Source organism: Elaeis guineensis, chromosome 5, assembly GCF_000442705.2.
Source record: "Elaeis guineensis isolate ETL-2024a chromosome 5, EG11, whole genome shotgun sequence".
Lineage (NCBI taxonomy): Eukaryota > Viridiplantae > Streptophyta > Magnoliopsida > Arecales > Arecaceae > Elaeis > Elaeis guineensis.
The window spans coordinates 61,869,899-61,877,398 of record NC_025997.2 but is presented as its reverse complement, the minus strand read 5'-3'; positions in this window follow the sequence as shown (position 1 = coordinate 61,877,398).

Here is a 7,500-nt window from a genome sequence, read left to right as displayed (position 1 = left end):
GAGTTCGGATGAAGTCTTTCTGTAGTCGAAGTTGGAGATGGAGTTCGGCTCCCATAGGAGTTCGGACGAAGTCTTCCTGCTGCTGAAGTTGGAGATGGGGTCCGGCTTCCGTAAGAGTCCGGATGAAGTCTTTCTGCTGCTGAAGTCGAGGACGGAGTCCAGCTCCCGTAGGAGTCCGGACGAAGTCTTCCTGTAGTCGAAGTTGGAGATGGAGTCTGGCTCCCGTAGGAGTCCGGACGAAGTCTTCCTGCTGCTGAAGTTGGAGATGGGGTCCGGCTCCCGTAGGAGTCCGAATGAAGTCTTTCTGCTGCTGAAGTCGAGGACGGAGTCCAGCTCCCGTAGGAGTCCGGACGAAGTCTTCCTGTAGTCAAAGTTGGAGATGGAGTCCGGCTCCCGTAGGAATCCGGACGAAGTCTTCCTACTGCTGAAGTTGGAGATGGGGTCCGGCTCCCGTAAGAGTCCGGACGAAGTCTTTCTACTGCTGAAGTCGAGGATGGAGTCCAACTCCTGTAGGAGTTCGGACGAAGTCTTTCTGCTGCTGAAGTCGAAGACGGAGTCCAACTCCCGTAGGAGTCCGGACGAAATCTTCCTGCTGCTGAAGTTGGAGATGGGGTCCGGCTCCCGTAGGAGTCCAGACGAAGTCTTTCTACTGCTGAAGTCGAGGATGGAGTCCAGCTCCCGTAGGAGTCTGGACGAAATCTTCCCGCTGTCGAGGTTGGAGATGGAGTCCGGCTCCCGTAGGAGTCCGGACGAAGTCTTCCTGCTGCTGAAGTCGAGGATGGAGTCCAGCTCCCGTAGGAGTCCGGATGAAGTCTTCCCGCTGTCGAGGTTGGAGATGGAGTCCGGCTCCCGTAGGAGTCCGGACGAAGTCTTCCTACTGCTGAAGTCGAGGATGGAGTCCAGCTCCCGTAGGAGTCTGGATGAAGTCTTCCCGCTGTCGAGGTTGGAGATGGAGTCCAGCTCCCGTAGGAGTCCGGACGAAGTCTTCCTGCTGTCGAGGTTGGAGATGGAGTTGGCTCCCGTAGGAGTTCGGACGAAGTCTTCCTGCTGCTGAAGTCAAAGATGGAGTCCAGCTCCCGTAGGAGTCCGGATGAAGTCTTCCCACTGTCGAGGTTGGAGATGGAGTCCGGCTCCTGTAGGAGTCCGGACGAAGTCTTCCTACTGCCGAGGTTGGAGATGGAGTCCGGCTCCCGTAGGAGTCCGGACGAAGTCTTCCTGCTGTTGAAGTCGAGGATGGAGTCTAGCTTCCGTAGGAGTCCGGACGAAGTCTTTCTGCTGTCGAGGTTGGAGATGGAGTCCGGCTCCCGTAGGAGTCCAGACGAAGTCTTCCTGCTGCCGAGGTTGGAGATGGAGTCCGGCTCCCGTAGGAGTCCGGACGAAGTCTTCCTGCTGCTGTAGGTCGGACGTCGGTAGAATCTCCGAGGGGTCACTCCTGACACGAACTTTGGCTGGGGGGGTTTTACACCCAACACTAGTTCCCCTACTTTCGATCGAAGGAAGTACAGAAAATTTTCACAACCGAAGTTGCTTCCTTGAATTCTGCACACGACCGCCCTCGAAAATCTTAGTGTTTAATGCACGCGTGCTGGAGCCTTTTTCTGATTAGGACGATCCAAAGTGTCCTTTTAAAACTCCCACCAGGGCGTAATCCTAAGCGTCACGCCATAATGGTCCGCGAATGGTCAGCCCTATGCCGCGGTGAGTGGGGCACGTGGCGGGCACTGGTTGACCTTGGGATATCTGCCACCATAACTGCGCCAGGCCCCGTTACTTATTTAAGCTCCCACCTTTCCTCCAGGGGCTTCACTTCGCCTGAGGGTTGACACCTTTCTTCTGCCTGAGAGTTTAGCCACTCAGCCACTCCATCGGTGCCCTTTTCGACTCCGAGCGTCCTTCGCACCAGTCTTTGCCATCTCCGTCGGCTCTCCACCATCTTCAGTCCCCCGAGTCTCTCCGAGGGGTTCACCCACCGGGGCCTCCGCTCCGGAGGCCAACCTCAAGAGGATGCCACAGACCAGGAAGAGTGTGAGGAGGAGAACAGCGGCCTGCGGGTTAACCGGCTATCAAACTGTCGCTGAGGGTTCCTGTCGCCTTAAAGGGGGCTCGAGGGAGAATTTTTTCAACAACAGGGGTTTAATAACGGGGACAATCGGTGAGGGCGTTCCGCTTGAGAATTTCGAAGTGGCTGAATGGAGTGACACCGGTCAAGGGGGCAGAGTTGTCGTCACAAGCTGTGGCAGGATTCTTGATGTCGTCGGGGTCGAGGGACCAGAAGAAGTCGGCGCCGATGGTGGGACAGTAGAACTTGTTGCGGGGATGGTGGAAGTAGCGCATGCCGACCTTGCTGGAGTACTTAGAACGGTGGTTGTCATGGAGCACATGGTGGTGGCGCATGCCTCCGGTGCCATCGCGGCCTCCGAGGTACCTCTGGTTCTTCTTGAAGCAGATCATCGTCGCCGCTGCTGTTGCCTTCGCTGCCCCCTGAATTCTATCCCATCCTTTTCCCCCTAGGGTTGGGGTTTCGACGATGGAGCGGAACGAGGTGGGGGGCGAGAGGTTTATCACATGCACTGGAAAATACTGTTGAGAAGGACGGAATCGGGAAGAAAAGTCGACAGCTTGAAGTGGTCTCCGGTGTATCCCTTTCGAGTCCTGTAGTAATATTTTCTTTTTCTGGCCCTCCGGGTCTTGTAACGTTCATCTTGTTAATCGAAAAATGAGAAGAAGATTTTGTTACTTCGTCCGCACCTTGCGTCGAATTGCTGCCTGCCGAATTTCTTTCCTTTACCATTGTTATTGTTGTATTCCCTTCTCTCTCTTTTTTTTTTTTTTCGGTGTCGTCCGGAGGTTACTGGTTGTTGCCACATCAGCTCGCCTTTCCAGTTATCCTTCTTCTTCAGCCTTGATGGCTCTATAATGCATATTTAATGAATAATATGAGAAGGAAATTTTCTGCTACCTCTTTTACTCATGTGTTGAATTGTCGCTTACCGAGCTTCTTTCGACCTTCGCATCATTCGGGGGTATCCGATTGCCATCGCATCGATCCATTCTTTCATCCATGGCCACAGATTTGCCTGGGGCCGCTCGGGTTTGGCGCCCCCCATCAGGACTCAAGCTCGGAGGTCTGAGCTTCTCGTCACCCTGAGGAAGTCATCTTATCTTAGACTTGCATTGAGAGAAAGCTGGGGTTCTTGATGAGAACCCCAATCCCTGCTGAGATGAGGTTCTCTGCATCTTTGATGCTGTTTGTTTTCCATTCGTCGCTGACGTAGTCCATCACTTTCCTTTTTAACTCCTCTCCCCTTTCCCCTTTTTCTTTTTCGAGTGGGATTTTTCCCTCCGCTCTTGGTGGGGTTGCGGGAGCCTGGCTCTCGTAGGAGTCCGGGTAGAGTCTTCCTGCAATTAAAGTTGGGAACGAAGTCTGGCTCTCGTAGGGATCCGGGCGAAGTCCACTTGCAATTAAAGTCAGGGGCGAAGTCCGGCTCCCGTAGGAGTCCAGATGAAGTCTTCTTGCGAAGGGGCCACTGGGAAGGTCCCCTTTTTCCCATCTGGTCTTGAATGATCAGGCCTTAATTGGTGTCGGGCGGAGGTTCTTCCCCTATTTATGTCGTAACAGGTTTCAGCTCTGGTTAGGACGAGGTTCTTCTCCTGTCCCTAACGCGGCTGTAGGGACACATATGGGCGCTGTCGGGCCTTTCTCCCCATCCGGTCTAGGTGTAACCGGGCCTTCGACTTTGCTCATGTTGGGATGAGGTTCTCCTCCTATTCCTAACATGGCTGTGGGGGCACATATGGGCGTCGCAGGACCTCTTCCCCCATCCAGTCTAAAGAGAACTGGGCCTTCGACTTTGCTCAAGTTAGGGCGAGGTTCTCCTCCTGTCCCTAACAGGGTTGTGGGGGCACATATAGGCATTGCAGGACCTCTCCCCCCATCCGGTCTAAAGGGAATCGGGCCTTCGACTTTGCTCAAGTTAGGGTGAGGTTCTCCTCCTGTCCCTAACAGGACTGTGGGGGCACATATGGGCGTTGCTTGGCCTCTCCCCCTATCCGGTCTAAAGGGAATCGGGCCTTCGACTTTGCTTAAGTTAGGACGAGGTTCTCCTCCTGTCCTTAACAGGGCTGTGGGGGCGCATATAGGCGTTGCAGGGCCTCTCCCCCCATCTGGTCTAAAGAGAACCGGGCCTTCGACTTTGCTCAAGTTAGGGCGAGGTTCTCCTCTTGTCCCTAACAGGGCTGTGGGGGCACATATGGGCATTGCTTGGCCTCTCCCCCCGTCCGGTCTAAAAGAAATCGGGCCTTCGACTTTGTTGAGACGAAGTTCTCCTCCCGCTTTCGACACGGTTTGTTTTGACTGTCCTATCGATATAGGCTTGTGCCAAGGGAGGAGACATATAGATATGCAATTTTTATTTAAAATAAAGTTATCGGTAATACATTCATAGGTTTTTCAAGCTCCATGATCGCGGGAGGTCTCCTCCTTCGAGCTCCTTGAGGTAATAAGTTTCGGGCCGGACCACTTCTTTGACCTCATACGGGCCTTCCCTGTTTGGGGCGAGCTTCCCTCGATCCTGAGGTTGCGAGACAGCGGCTCGTCGAAGCACTAGATCTCCTACTCTAAAGATTTTATTCTTGACTCGGGAATTGTAATAGCGGGCGACTTCTGTCTGTAGGCCACCATCCGAACTTGAGCTACCTCCCGCTTTTCTTCTAGTAAGTCGAGGTTGGCTTTAAGACCTTACGAATTGTGATGTTCGTTGAATGCCACGACTCGCACCGACGGAAGTTTAAGCTCAATTGGGATAACAGCCTCCATTCCGAAGGCTAAAGCAAAGGGGGTCTCCCCCGTGGGCAGTCTTTGGGTAGTTCGATATGCCCACAGCACATGATAAAGTTCGTCTGCCTAAGTTCCCTTCACCTTTTCAAGCCTTGTCTTGATCCCTTGCAGTAGGGTTCTGTTGGTCACTTCAGCTTCGCCGTTCGCCTGAGGATGGGCTACTGATGTGAAGTTGTGGGAGATATTTAGATCTTCATAGAATTCGATGAATCTTGCTCCCACGAACTGCCGCCCGTTATCAGTGATTAGGGTTCTTGGCAGATCGAACCTACAAACGATTGACTTCCAGACGAAATCTTGCACTTTAGCTTCTGTGATTTTTGCTAGTGGATCGGCTTCGACCCACTTGGTGAAGTAGTCAATCGCTACTAGAAGAAACTTTCTCTGCCCCGACGCCACGGGAAAGGGTCCAAGGATGTCCATCCCCCATTGCGCAAAAGGCCATGGGGCACTCAAGGGTGTAAGCTCGGTGGCGGGCTGTCTCTGGATATTGGCATATCTCTGGCATCGGTCACACTTTCTGACGTATTTAATCGAGTCATGATGCATCATCGGCCAGTAATATCCTTGGCGGAGCAACTTGTGGGATAAAGATCTAGCCCCCAGATGGCTTCCGTAGATTCCTTCATACACCTCCCATAAGGCGTAGTCAGCTTCCGAAGGCCGGAGGCATTTTAAAAGGGGCAAAGAGTATGATCTCTTGTACAACTTGTCCTTATAAAGGATGTATCGGGAGGCTTGATTTCAGAGCTTCCGAGCTTCTTTCGCATCCTGGGGGAGAACCCCGTCTCTGAGATATGTTATCAGTGGGTCGATCCAGCTGGGCTCGTGGTCAATTTCCAACACGGGCCGCGATTCTTCCATACTCGGGCACTTAAGCACTTCAAAAAGAACACCCTTGGGTAATTCGGCCGGAGCCAGCATTGCCAGCTTGGAGAGAAGGTCGGCCCTGGTATTTTCTATCCTCGAAATCTGTCTGATGTTGAAGCTGCTGAAGGCGGAGACGAGCTCCTTTACCTTTTCAAGATATTTAGCCATGCTGTCCTCCCGCGCTTCATAGTTTTCGCTGACTTATCCCACTACCAGTTGGGAGTCACTGTAGACCTGGAGCCGATCTATTTCCAGCTCTTTGGCGATCCTTAGTCCTGCGATCAGAGCTTCATATTCTGCTCCATTGTTTGTTGCAGGGAACTCGAAGCGCAGAGCATACTTCGCGATGACTCCCTCTGGATTGAACAAGATCAAGCCCGCGCCTGCGCCTGACATGTTGGAAGACCCATCCACGTAAAGGGCCCAAAAGCAACCAGAGGGATCTGCCTCTTCTTTGGGGGAGTTCGGTCGGGACTCCAGGCCATCAATTTCACCTTGTTTAGATTCGGCCTCCTCTGGGATAGTACACTCCACTATGAAATCTGCCAATATCTGGGCCTTCACTGCTGGCCTGGGTCGATAGTTGATGTCGAATTCTATGAGTTCGATCGCCCATTTTGCCATCCTCCCGGAGGCATTCGCCCGGTGTAGAATCACCTTGATCGGTTGGTCGATGAGCAGCGTCATGGTGTGCCCTTGAAAGTAGGGTCGGAGCCTCCAGGCTGCAATCAACAGGGCGTAAGTCAGTTTTTCTAATTTGGTATACCTGGTCTCGGCGTCTCTCAATGCGCGGCTGACGTAGTAGATCGACCGTTGGACTTTTGCTTCTTCTTTGGCAAGGACTGCCGCGAGAGCCATTGGGGAGACCGCCAGGTATAAAAATAGTTCCTCTCCAGGCTCTGGCTTCGCCAACAGCGGAGGTGAGCCAAGGTAGCTCTTTAGTTCTTCGAATGCCTGTTGGCACTCAGGGGTCCAACAGAAGTTCTTCGGCTGCTTGAGGATTTGGAAGAAGGGTAAGCACCATTCGGCCAACCTCGCGACGAAGCGATTCAGGGCTGCTACCCTCCCTGTAAGACGCTGAACCTCTTTTATCGATTTTGGGGCGGCCATCTCCTGGATGGTGCAAATTTTCTCCAAATTGACTTCAATTCCGCGCCCAGATACCATAAAGCCCAGGAACTTTCCTGAGGTCACTCCGAAAGCACATTTAGTTGGGTTCAGCTTCATTTTATATTTTCGGAGGACGTCGAAGGTCTCCTCGAGGTCGGCGACATGGTTCATGGAAGATTTGCTTTTTACGAACATGTCTCCACGTAGACCTCCATGTTGCGGCCGATCTGCTCCTTGAAGATTTTGTTCACCAACTGCTGGTAGGTTGCGCCTGTATTTTTTAGGCCGAAAGGCATGACCCTGTAACAGTAAAGGCCACGGTTAGTAATGAAAGCAGTCTTTTCTTCATCTTTTGGTGCCATCCTGATTTGATTATAGCCGAAGAATGCATCCATAAAGGTGAGGAGCTCATGGCCCGAGGTCGCGTCCACCAGTTGATCAATTTTGGACAGAGGGTAGCTGTCCTTTGGACAGGCTTTGTTCAGCTTTTTGAAGTCTATGCACATCCTCCATTTGCCGTTTGCCTTTTTGACTAGGACAACATTGGAAATCTAATCAGGGTAATTGACTTCTCTAATGAATCTAGCTTTCAGGAGTTTGTCCACTTCCTCGACTATCATCTTCTGCCTCTCTGGTGCATGACCTCGAATTTTCTCTTTCATCAGTCGATGCTTTGGATCGAT